Consider the following 14,411-nt stretch of genomic DNA (forward strand, 5'->3'; position numbering starts at 1 on the left):
TGAAAGCTTTCAGGAAAATGACCAATATTCATTTGTAGTGCTGAATTCTTAATACTTTAGACAAAGGCATTTTTCAGAGTTGGTATACGTGTAAGTGTTTGTGTGTATGTGTGCATCTATTTATATGTGTGTGGGTTGCTGCTGAAAGAGACAGAATGCTCTGTGTGTGTGTGTGTGCGTGTGTGTGTAGCTATAGTAAAATACTGCTCAGTAGCAGCCGAATAGCCACTATTTACCTAAAGAGTTAGCTAACGATCGGTGTTTAGTGCTTACCCCATTCCCAGAAAACAACATTTTTGGGTAAAAAGATGCTCAATTGTGAGGCCATTTTTCTATTAAGGGGTAGATATTTTGAAATGGCCACACACTTTGGAGGAAGTTATTTTTCTTTTGCCCTTCATTCAATGTTATTTTTTTCAAACTGCCCTGGCAATGAACTGAATATATTGAATACAGGACACTGGCTATTATATGCCATAGTTAGAAATTGTCTATGATTGAGATCCTGTGCTGAGGCCGTGGGCTACCCAGAATTGGATTTTCCCTACAATCTAGTTGGTTGGGAAGACAGGCTGTACATATAAAAGGGAGTTAGTCATCTCCAGGTTCATCTAATAAATGGTGGATGATTTGGGCAGACAGATTTGAGAGGTAGAAGTGATGAGTGTGGACTGGGCCCTGCTTTGACCATAAAGACTGCAATTGGGTCCCATTGTAATTCTTTCTCACTGAGGGAAGCCCTGCATTGTCTTTTGGAGGCCTGCTTGCAGGAGCCTTTGCATACGTGGCACAGAAATTTCTCTGAGGTCACTGAGACTGACATTTTCATTGTATTGGGTCCCCTTAGTAGTACCCCTCAGTTCTTCAGGATTTCAGTAGGTCAAGAGTGGGCTGTCAGAAATGCTCAGCATGCATAGCAAAGCCAAGCTACCCTCAGGAAGTATGTCTTCTTTAGAAATATTGCTTCTGTCTGAAGCAACCAGTGACCTGAAGCTAAAGAGCTGTTCTTCTCTCGGGGGCCAGGTGGAATCTCAGTGGTTTCTTGCTGTGATTGTGAGGAGCTGGCACTCCATGACCATGGTAGCCAAGGGGTGCTGGACCACAGAGGGGACCCTCAGTCAACAAGGGCATCAGCTCCAGGCATGTCAGTGGGGCTGGAGTGTGCGGTGGTAGTGGTAGCAGAGAGGAGAAGGTAATGTAAAGGCAAATGAGATCAGGTAAAGACACAGTTCTACATGTTAGCACAGTATTGAGGTTGGCTGGACACAGAACTGACATCTCCTGTCATGGACACTCTCTGGGCACCTTCCAGAATCTTCTTTCACCATCACTATCCTAGATCACCGATTTTCTATTGGCTTCTTTCAATTCTTGGCTTCCGCCAAGAACTTCTCCTTCTTGGTCTAGGCCAAACAGAGTACAACCTCCTAGCAGTAGCACAAAAAGCCCCCAGTGGAGACAGAGGAGATCTAATCACCTCAGGGTTCAGTCCCAAATGTGCTGTGAAGCCCTGATGATTGGGTTATCTCAGGTATGGCAAGTCATTTTATCTCAAGAGTTATCTCTTATAAATAATTACAGATTCCTCAAGGACTATGGAGAAGAATTCTGAGGTAGAGTTCAAGCCCAATGGAAAAGAATGTTGTGATATATTAGTAATGTCCATTAGTGTGTTTCTGCTATATATTTGCTATTCTGGATTAGATGACCTCAGAGATCTATCTGGAGCTGATATTTTTCATTATCTGGTTAGTTCCACATTTCCTTTACTCTGCTAATGTGGAAGCACATTATATTTTAAATTTTAGCCAACGTTTTTCTGTCTTCCCATTATTGTCCCCTATCAGCTGATAGATAGGTCATTTAGCATTCACTGCTTCAGAGTTATTATACCAGGAAAAAATACATTTAAAAAATCACATCTACAAGAATGGTAAGAAAGTGCAGGTACGTACTGGGTTGTGCCTGCTAAAACAGCGTGTGTCCTAAGCAAGTTGTTTCTTGTCTCTGGACCTCATCATGCATATTTGTAAAATGAAGTCATGTGCTTATTGGTGATCTAATAACTCTTTTTGATCTAGCCCTCAGAATGGTTGTCTAGAAACAATCATGATCCTATATGTGTATGAGAAAGGCAAGTGGAGGCTCTCCTAGAGTGGATGTAAATATTCCCATTCTTTCAGTTTCTTGTTAGGCTTGCTTACCTATATTTCATTCTCTGACTAGCTCTTAGACATCTACACCAGACACCTCTGCTGCCTTTGTGCTAGGACCTCTTTCGACAAGATGAGGGAACACAGATTTGATAATATTGGATTCATGGACAACAAATAGCCAGAAACAAGGCTTATCTGTATTGCAGAAAAAAAGAAAACACACACACCCAATGAACTCATTGGTTTAATAGTCACAGTAATCATTTTCCTGTCTTTTAACTGATCCACATTCTTACCAAGATTCAAGCCCCTGATATCTACCTGGAAAACCCTCCATTCCTTCAAGTATTTATTCAAAAGTGGGCATAAGTTCATATAGAAAATATGCAAGAAATAAATAATACCAATCCTGCACAAACTCATTTAAAGTTAGAGGAGAAGGGGACACTTCCCAATTCATTTTATGAGATCAACATTACACTGTAGATATATAAAAGGATAGCCAAAGACATTACAAAAAAAGAGGAAAACTACAGACTAATATTCCTCATTAATGGAGAGGCAAAATTGCTTCACAAAATATTGGTGAAGGATATTAGCAGCATATAAAAATGATGATACACCAATACTATATGGGGCTTATACCAAAAATGCAATATTGGTTTAAAAATTTGAGAACCAACAAATGTAACTCGTGTGTTAACAGAATAAATAACAAAAACCATAAGCTCATCTTAAGAGATGCAGGAAAAAATTGGAAAAACTCAGCACCCATTCATGATAAAAAATTTGGCAAAAAAAAAAAAGAAAGTACTAGAAGAGAAATTCTATTTCCTTTGTAAGAGAATCTATGAAAAATCTACAGATAATATCATAATTAATGGGAAAAAACTGAATTTATTTCCCATAAATATTTATTCCACTAAGAATAAGGCAAAGATGACCATTCTCACTTTTGTTTTCAACATCATACTGAAATTTTTAGCAAATGCAATAAAGCAGGAAAAAGGTATACAAAGTTTACAGATTGGAAATACAGATGTAAATGTGTCTCTATTCACAGATTACATGACAATGTACTTAGACAACCCTAAGTAATCTATAAGAAACTAAAAAGTGAATTTATACAGGTTCCAAGATACAAATTAACATGCAAAATATCCATTCTACTGCTATGTATTACAATCAACAATTGGAAATTGAATTAAAAACACAATTTCAAATAGCAACAAAAGTGTGAAATACCTAGGGATAGATTTAACAAAATATATGAATATCAGTACATTGAAAATGACAAAATATTGTTGAGAGAAATTAAATAAGACCAAATTCATTTGAAAGTTATACTATCTTCATGGATCAGAAAACTTGCTATAGTTAAAAGTTCAGTTCTCCCCAATTTGATTTATAGATTCAATACAATCCCAATCAATGGCCAACAATGCTTTACTTTTGTAGAAATTGACAAGCAAATTCTAAAATTTACATGGAAAAGCAATTAAAAATATTTTTATTGACAAATACATATAAGGACCATACATGGTGCACAACAGTGGCTCACAATATCATTACATAGTTGTGTATTCATCATCATGATCATTTTTTAGACCATTTATATCACTCCAGAAAAAGAAATGAAAAGAAAAACTCATACATCCCACATACCCCTTACTCTTCCCTCTCATTGACCACTAGTATTTCAATCTACTCAATATTTTTACTCCTTATCCCCTCTATTATCTATTTTTTTAGCTCATCTATCCATATTCTGGATAAAAAGAGCATGAAACACAAGGTTTCCACAATCACACAGTCACACTATAAAAGTTATATTTATATACAATTGTCTTCAAGAATCAAGGCTACTGGAATATGCTCAACAGCTTAAGTACTTCCCTCTAGCCACTCCAATACACCATTAACTAAAAAGAGGTATCTATATAATGTGTAGGAATAATCTCCAGGATAACTCCTCAACTCTGTTTGAAATTTCTCAGCCTCTGAAACTTAATTTTGTCTCATTTGTCTCTTGCCTCTTTTTGGTCAAGAAGCCTTTCTTAAACCCTTGATGCTGAGTCCCGGCAAATTCCCAGACTTCTGTCCCACATTGTCAGGGAGATTTACACTCCCTGGGAGTCATGTCCTGTGTAGAGGGGAGGGCAGTGAGTTCACCTGCTGAGTTGGCTTAGAGAGGCCACATCTGAGCAACAAAAGAGATTCTCTGGAGGTGACTCTTAGGTCTAATTTTAAGTAGACTTAGCCTGTCCTTTGCAGGAATAAGTTTTATAGGGGTGAATCCCAAGTTCGAGGGCTCGGCCTATTGATTTGGTTGTCCCCACTGCTTGTGAGAATATCAGAAATTCTCCAGTGGAGAAGTTGAATATTTCCTTCTTTCCCTCCAGTCCCCCAAAGAGACTTTGTGAATACTTCTTTACTCACTACCCAGATTGTTCTAAAATACATTGGAGCATCGCACTAACCTGGACAAACCAACGGGCTCTCACACCCTATTCAAGATTTCTGTACTTATAGTGCTCAACTAAACTGGCCATATGAGTTAAATTAGGAAATGCACTACCCAAAATATAAATTTTGCATCAAATGAACATCTCTCCCTTTGGTCTCCCACAGAAGTTGAAGTTTTAAAATACGGACCATATCATCCTTTACCCTGTATTTTGATCTACCTTAGTTCCATCCACATCAACTTCCTTCATATTTCTAGATCCACTTGGAAAAGCAGTTTTGTAAAAGAAATATAGGTTTCAAAATCTACTTATAAGGCTACAGTAATAAAAACTGTGGGATTGGTGTACAAATGGGCACATAAATCAATGGAATATAATAGTGTCTAAAAATAAACCCACACATATAGAATCAATTAATTTTTGGCAAAGTATCAAAATAATTCATTGGGAAAAGAGAATCTTTTCAACAAATGGTGCTGAAACGGTAAATACCAAATGCAAAAAAAAATAAATAAATAAAAGGAACCTCAATCCTTAATTCACTCCACACACACATAAATTCACTCTAAATGCATCAAGGACAACACAAGCTAAAATGATCAACTGAATAGAAAAAACACATTAGAGAAAGAATTTTCAAGACTTTGAGGTAGGCAAAGATTTCTTTAGATACACAAAAAGCACAAACCAGAAAAGAAAAAAATTAACAATTGAGCTATCGAGATTAAAAATATCTGTGCTTCAAAAAAAACCATTAAGAAAATGATAAGGTAATTCACAAGCTAGGAGAAAATATTTGCAGTATATATATATCTGATAAAGGACTTGCATCTAAAATATATAATGAATTCCCTAAATACACTTATAAGACAACAAAAATCTCCCAATATATACAATAGGCAAAAGATTTGAAGAAACACTTAACAAAAAGTATATGAATGTCTAATAGCACATTAAAAAGTGCTAAAAATTATTAGTCACCAGGGAATTGTAATTTAAAACCACAGTTAAGACACCATTACACAACCATTAGTATGGCTAAAATTGAAATAACTGATAATATCAAGTGTTGGCAAAGAACACTTGTACATTGCTGGTGATACTTTGCAAAAATGTTTTGCAGTTTCTTATAATTTGAAACATATGCTAAGTATATTATCTAAACAATTTCATTCTTAGGTATTTATCCAAGGTAATTAAAAATTGATGATCCTAGAGATACTTTTCACATATGTTCATGGAAACTTTATTCATAATAGCCCACAATAGGGAAAAATCCAAATGTCCATCAACAGGTAAATGGATAAACAAATTGTAGTATTTTCAAACATAGAATATTGCTCAACCATGACAAGGAAAGAGCTACTGATATCACTAAAGACTTGAAAATATTGAAATCTTGAAAATATTATTCTGAAAGAAATAAGCCAGCCCCAAAGGAGTTCATACCACGTGATTCATTTGATATGAAACAGATCCATGACTGCATGAGCCTGAAGGGATGGATTGGTATGGAGCGCGAGAGATTTTGGGGGGATGATGAGAATATTCGGTATTTTGATTGTGTGGGTGGTTACACTGTTGATTAAATTTATAAAAATTCATTGAACTTATACTTAAAATGAGTGCATTTTATTGAATATGAATTAAATCTCAAAGAAGTTCTTTCTAGACTTCGACTGACTTGAAAATGAAAAAACAACAACAGAGTGGATGCCTGAGGGAAAAATTGTGGGCCTAGAATTTACCTGTTTACCAAGGCCTTCCTGGACAACCCATGTACTATGTCAACAGTGCCACCCCTCTAGTCCGTCTCATCTTTTCCTATGTTAGGTTTTTTTCATAACCATTTATAACTTCCTAACATATACATTTAACTTATCTTTTTGATCTATCTCTGTCACTAGCATATAAGACAAAACATTTTTGTCTTGTTTCGTTCACTATTAACCTTAAACCCTGGATTAATAACTAGTATATAGTAGGTGTTCAAGAAATATTTTTACATGGATGAATAAATGTTCTATGGCTTAGTCATTTGTTTGATACTTGTATCCATACTGCTCTTTGCAATTTCCTGCAAATTCAATGGGAAACTCTTCCTTTTTATAGGACACAGAGTGAACACCTGAGTATATTCATTTGCAAATCCATTTGAAGTTATTGTACATCAGTCTTCCAGATCTACTCTTTTCTTTTTCCTTCTGCATGTGCAGGCACCTGGAATGGAATCTGGGTCTCCAGCATGGCAGGCAAGAACTCTATCTGCTGAGGCACTGTGGCCTGCCCAATCTACTCTTAATCTAAGTTTTCATACATTAAATTGACATTAACAGCACTGAATTATATATTTGAATATGGTTAAAAGGGGAAAGTTCAGGTTGAATACATATTTCTAGAATAAAAATCAATGAAAAGAAAGAAAAAACACAGGACTGTACAACAGAAACAGTGAACCCTAATGTAAACCATGGACTGTAGTTAATAGTACAATTATAAAAATGTTCTTTCATCGATTGTAATAAATATACCACACTAATGCGAAGTGTTGATAATAGGGTGATATATGAGAACTTTGCATTTTAAAAAATTTGTTTCAGGTGCCTGGTCCAGGAATTGAACCCAGGTCTCCTGCATGGAAGGTGAGCGCTCTACTAATGAACTATCTGTGCACCCAAACTTTGTATTTTATGCCTGATCTTTCTGTAAACCACAACTTCTCTAATAAAAACAAATATGAAGCAATTAAAAAATAAACTTTAAGAGACACCATGGAGAAATTTTTCATGTGTGTCTTTTTCTAGATTTTGAATATTTACTTTTCAGGAAGACTCTCACAGAAATAATCATCAAGGATTCTTTTAAAGCATTTTCACTCAGCCGAAAATGAGAAATATGAAAATCAGATAAATGTACAATTTTCCAGAAATGTTGCCTTTTTAAAATATTTATTTGTAATACTCAAACTGATCATTGCATTTATAACTGAAAAGTTATAGCATATAGGATATTACCTGGCACTTGATAGGGATCTCATAAACATATAATTTTTTTGAATCCACATAACCTTACATCTTAAATGCTTTTTAAAAAACATATCATTGAATTTTGGTCTTATAGTATTCAAAGAGTCTAAGTGGGCTAGATTTTATTATCTTCACATAACTCAATGTAACTTTTAACAAGTGCTTGCTGAATGTCAAGTACTATAATAGGCTAATATGTATTGGGCACTCTAAGATGAATGAAAGATATTTCTTTCAAAAGGCTTGCTCTCTAGGGGAGGAGACCCGAAGTTGAGAGGCTTAACCAAGGTTACACAATGGAAGAGATGGTTCTGTTGCCTTCTAATTCTGGGCTCAATTACATTGTCAATGTATATGACAAATTCCAAGAACCTTTGGTAATAAATATGAGCGATGTATATTGCATTCCTCAAATGGCGCTAAACATGCACTGTGCAAGATAAACCAGGGCTAGTGAAATGATGTCACAAATTAGTCTTGATTATCACCTCCAAGCCTAGTGTCCACCTGCTCCTGGGGACTCCAGTGTCTTTTTGCCAGCCTCCATACACACAGTATTTCGTCACCCATTCCCAACTAACCAAACCTTAACGGTTCTATTGCCTCTCTCAGGTCCATCCTCTCTGAATCCTTCCCTAGCCATCTCAGCCAAAATATTTATTGTCAGAATCATGCATTTGGCAGGTAGCATATCCTGCCTTAGATGTAAGCTCCGAACAACCAGGGGCTTAATGAAAGTGTTGATTGATTAACCCAGGAGACATCTATAGGCAAATATATTGATTGATACAATGCTATTAGGGCTCTTTGAAGGAAAATATGTTTAACTAAAATATTCTGCCTTACTTAGAAAAGTGATTCTGGAAAATAATGATCTGCAGTCACTTCCTGGAATGAAATACAAAATTGAACAATTCATACTCTTTTGTGAAACTCCAGTTCATTATCTCTTACTGAATGTGGTAAAGAATATGAGCAATTAAAGGAAATTCACTTAACCAAACAAGATTGTAGCTGACAGTGGAAGTATAAGTACAATCCTGCTTAATGAATTTGTTGATAGTTTCTCCCGGAACAAGAACTTAGTTTTTGCAGTTTGCTCGTTTAGCTGAATGATTAAATTTGTACCTTGACAGTTGCAGTTTAAAGACATACACAGTGAGAGATGGGTGAGGGAGTCAGGAGGGAAAGGCTTGCTGGCTTTCCAGAAGCCCCACAAAAGGACCTCATATCTTCAACATGGTCTAAAAGAGAAGCCTCGGCTTTGTAAGTTCATGAATTTATGAACCTATTATATATTGGTCTTGCTGGCCACCAGAGAACGCCAATCTTTTTAAAGGTCCTTGAATATATTTATTTTGATTAATTCTGCAGATTTTATGTTTTAATTTCATGAGGGCACTTTGAGTTCCGATTTCTTTGGGAGCACCTTACTGTTCCTTCCCAATTCCACCCTCATGAACTAAATAAATGACCTATTTTAAATTTTAAAAATGATAATTCAGTATCTGCCCATCATTAATCATCAGAACACAGAGCAAAGTAGAGGAAACATCTGTCAACTACTGTCCAGAGAAAACCACAAGTAAATAACATTTAAGTTGCATAAAACTTAACATAGGCCTTTCAAATAGCCATTTTCTAAATCCCCTTTTCTTTTTCTTCTTTTTGCCAAAAATGTAACTAATATTCTCTTCACTCAGGCTGTCTTCAATGTACATATTATACATAAAATCCCCACTTTCTCATTAAATCAAAGGAGCAGCTCTTTTTTAATATCTTGGAATAAAGACAGATTCCTACTGGTTCTAAGTTTGGTCACCTACCTGTCTTAATTTTCCAGCTGCTAAGACAAATACCATACAAAGAATTGGCTTAAACAATATGAAGTTATTGGCTCAGAGTTTTGAGGTGATGAGAAGTCTGAAATTGAGGCACCAGAACCATGTAGCCTTCTCTATAAGACCTCTGGTAATATGGCTAAGACTAATCCTGACTAGTTGGCTACAACTTAACTAAAATAACCTCCTAAAAGGCCCTGTTCACAGTGTATTCACACCCACAGGAATGGATTAAGATTTTAACATATTTTTCTGGGGTACAAAAATCAACCTATCACAATATCCACCCCTCACTGTGGCTCCTGGGGGTGGGGGAGGAAGGAAACTAAACTTTTCAACTTGAAATCAAATTACATTGAAATTTATCAGTTTATTTTTCATTTGAACAACTCTTCACAATATATGTAACATTAAGTTTTAGCTATCACCATTATAATCTCCTTACTCAGTTAAATAATAACTCTCTCTCTCTCTCTATATATAGATAGATATATGTCTCTCTCTCTTTCCATCTATCTATCTATATATATATACAAGAATATATATATTCTCAGATTTTGAGAAATTAAAATATCTAGTTTATGCCATGAATAACAAACTCAACTATAAAACCAGTTCTCTGTTAAGTAAATCTGGAGTTAAGGTTTTGCCTTAGCTTTATAGGGAAATACATTTCTTTAGAAAATATTTAAGCAATGTATACAATACACACCTAAGAAAGCAAAAGGCATCTGACATTTACATCTTTAAAGAAAAATACCTGAGAAGCATATGCAGTCAAAGGAGATGAGCAGTTTGGCTTCTGCAAGATAGCAGCACCCCCTCAAACGCTAATGTGGCTACCCACTGTGAGCCACTGAGACACACATTTGTCTGTGGGAAGGTGCCATTTCTTGGGAAAAAAATTCATGATGAAACTAAAAAGTTTCTTAAGTTTGGAATTCATTGGCATGAACTGCTAATGAGTGGGTAGCGGTAGACTTTAAAAACTAGAAAATTGTGTCTACCCTTGCCTCTCATTTCCCCTGTCAAATCAGTAAGAGAAAAAGGGAGCTGAGGGGCTTCTCCCTTGGATGACGAACAAACGCTCTTGATTCAGACAAACAGAACTGATGGAATTTTCTGCACATCCACATTTGAAGAGAATATCATGTGAACTCTTCAGAAATACAATATTCTTAAAACTTCCCAGGGGCTTTCTTTGGGGCAGGGCACCTTCAGTCCTGCCATCTGCCTTATAAATATTGTGGAGTGTGCTAGTGACACCTGATTGTCAGAATAAGGAGGTAGCTAACTACAGGTACTTAAACGATTAAGAAGGATTAATTGTGTTTTCTTCTGCAGGAAAACACATGCACCATTTTAGAATGGATGGCAGCAATAATGGCACAACCAAAAGGAGTGTCTATGTATGGGAAATAGAATTTCCCATTTTCTAATCATTTCAGTTATCTGAGGATTTTAAAAGGGAACTTTTTTTTTCATACAATAATCCATGTTCATCAATATCAGTTTGGTAGGCAAGATAGCCTCAAAAACAACTCTTTGCAAATGTGGGTGTTTATTTTCAATCTGTTCTACGATATATTTAGGTTAAAAAAAGTAGTAACAAACTCAGTGGATGTGATTTTTTCCCTTCCATTACTAGTATGTCCATGTTTTCACATGGTCATCATAACTATATAATAGGGCATCAAGTGGATGTGACTTACTTTACTTTCAGTTAATTGAGTAGTGATTTTTGTTTTTTACTGTACATGGGATGGCTCTCAGCTCAAAAGAGCCAGCCATTGGGCCACGGTGGCTCAGCAGGTAAGAATGCTTGCCTGCCATGCCTGAGGACCGGGGTTCGATTCCCGGTGCCTGCCCATGTAAAAAATAAATAAATAAATAAAGAGAAGAGCTGTGGCTTTAAAAAAAAAAAAAAAGAGCCAGCCATTATGTAATGCCTGGCAGCCTCCCCATCGCCTGGTTTTCTGCCCCCAGAGCTGAATTAACTCTACTGGCAGGTTCTTCCCTGCCTCAGACTTAGACTCTAATTCTGACCCTGGGCAGAGAGATAGAAGCAGCTAGAAAGGGCAGCTCCCTGGCTCAACGCTGAGTCAGCCCTGTTGCTGGCTTGGTTCTAATGTTGGGGTAGTTTCTGTGCCGTGTCCCAGTTCTCCAGGGCCTGCCTCCCTTTTGTACACCAGCCGCCTGGCACCTGTCCTTTATGGCAATGCTTCAATGACTAAGCTCTCATCTTGTCCTCAGGGATGGTTAGCGGCTAGATACTCTAGTGGCCCAAGCCAGTCTTCCTTTGTGATGGGGACCCCAAGGTCAGTTGCTTCGCTAAGCCTGAAGTTCTGCTTGGTGATTTAACAGGGTTACTTTGTCAGAGAACTGATGGAGGGGAAGGCAAAGAGCTGGATTTAGGATTCTGTGCCTTCTGGATTCAAATTCCATTTCCACCTCTCATTAGTTATGTAAGTTTTAGTCAATTTTACTTAGTCCCTTTAAGCTTCAATTTCCTCATCTCTTAAATGGGGAATAATACCTTTTTCTTAGGATGATTTAGAGGAACAAATGCCACAATGCATGTAATTCCTATACATTGCCTATTGTGTTGCAGGCACTGATAAATAAAGTAGTTCCTATTGTTCTGCCCTATACTCTAGTTTCCTTTTTATTGGAAACCTACCTTATTCCTTGGTCAAGATACCTTTTTTGGATTATACCTCTTGAAACCTGCCACTGTTGCATCCTGGCTGTTGGATCAGTTGGGGCCTTTTCTTGGTTGCCTGTAGCTCAGGGGTTTGCAGCTTGCCTGTCTTGCCCTTGATGTGGAACTTGAACTTGACTTGACTCTTCCCCTAAAGCCACCTGAGTCCCTGGACTCAGATACCTTTGGTCTTCCTTTCTGAACATGTTCAATATGCACTGATGACTTTCCCTGCTGCTTGGTTGGACCTTGAATCCAAACTTCCCCAGACTAGTCAGCTTGCCGTGGGTTAAGCCCCAGCTCTCACTCATGATTGAACATCAGTAGTTCATTCCCCAGAGCTGCGTTTAGGACATCTCCCTTGGTCAAGTGAACCCATGGAATCTGTTACAGGACAAGAATGCGAGGTGGATAGTGGGACCAGCAGTTAGTGGTAGTCATGGCTCTAGGAGGGCCAGCAAAGTGTTAGACGTAGGATCACATATTAATGGTGAGCGAAGGGATCTGAGAAAACATCCTGATGTGTTTCACCTTACAAATGAAAATGCCAAAGCCCAGAGAAGTGAAGTGTCTTCCTAAAGCTCACCCAGCTAGTTAGTGACAGAACTGATAGCAAATCTTTTCCTCACTTCTTTGCTCCAGAAATACAGGGATCCCCAAAGTTAGAAGGATGCAGGAGGCTGTATAGACCAGACACACCTAGTGGGCTGGAACAGATAAGAGGCCTTCAGTGTGGGGGAAATTCACCAGAACCAAGGAATAACTTCTTCCCAGAGATTAGGATGCAAGTCTGGAGTTGAGACTCCAAGGACTGCCAAAAGTAAAGGCACTAGCGGTTTGGTGATGACAGTCTGAATCTAAGGCATCGATTGCTTGATCTTGAGGACATTTTTACATTTGTTGCTGGGGAGAACTGAAGCCCCAGTGTGGGAGATCCTAAATCCCTGCATGATGTGCGAAGTAACTGCAGCTACCTGGAGAGTAAGAACACAGGTTACAGGTGACTCGTGATATTTCAGTTGCCGTAATTAAGGGAGGCTCCGAATGGCCTGAGTGTCAGCTGAAAGAGCCTCTGATGTCCAATCACATAGGACGGTTGGCAGAGACCTGGCACTGTCCCCTTCCCTGAGGGTGGGCCACATGGTCACTTTTCTCCCTGATAGCAGGATGGGTTTTTGAGGGTACACTCTAGTTTGGATGTCGGGACTTAATTATCAGAGGAAAACATCCAATTCCTGTTTGTACACAGAAAAGATAAAATCCCTGAGCTATCCAGACTTAAAAATGATGAAAAGAAAATGAATGTTTTCAGATAACGCCTTATGTCGAGATGCTATCGACCAAAAAGAACATTTCCCCATGCTGAGCAATCGAAATGAGCAGCTCTAATAGCAGACATCTGCTAACTTAATTTTCATTTTAACTGTGGCAAATGCGACGATAGCGTGGGTGGATATTTATAAGAGTGAGCGGCTGTGTTGAACAATGTGATTTTAAAATTTAGACAGAATTATTAGGATGGGTGTGAAAGAGGAGGAAGGGTCAGAGCCAAAAGATTATGTGTGAGCACCAGAGGTCCTTTCTCCCTCCCCTGCTCCGCTCATGCCATTCCCTCCCGGGAATGCATTCCCCACCTTCTCCTCATCTTCTGAAGCCTGTGCATCACTTTTCAGGCCATACCTCCTTTATGTGCCTTCCCAGACCACAGCTAACCCCAGCTGCTTCTCCCACCTTGACTTACTTGCTGTCAGCTGCAGGCACTTGGCACTCAGCATCTCAGCCTGATGCTTTGTCTTTTCTCCCCACGAGAATCATATAATGAAGTATATATATGCCTGGATAATGCTATAGAGTCTAAAGCAAATAGCATTTGTGGATTTTTTTAGTCACTTTGTTTTAGATGGTGGCAAAAGGAATTGGTGACAGAAGGCTTGAGTGGATGGATGTGAGGATGTGAATTTGTTCACAAGATGCATTTAGTAAAAGAAGGATTGTGGAATTGGAATCAATGTATATCTAGGTAATTCGAAATATTCATAAATATAATGTTTCATATTATAAAATAATATATATTATGCTGTGGCATGCAAACAGTTTGCACATACAGGAGGTTATTTTGATGGTGGTGATTTTTTTTTGTCTGGGGGCTGGGAGAATGTGGGTCTTTCTTTTTTAATTACATAAATAAACCACGCCCTTCAGGCAATTACTTTATTTAT

Source organism: Tamandua tetradactyla, chromosome 1 (assembly GCF_023851605.1).
Source record: "Tamandua tetradactyla isolate mTamTet1 chromosome 1, mTamTet1.pri, whole genome shotgun sequence".
Lineage (NCBI taxonomy): Eukaryota > Metazoa > Chordata > Mammalia > Pilosa > Myrmecophagidae > Tamandua > Tamandua tetradactyla.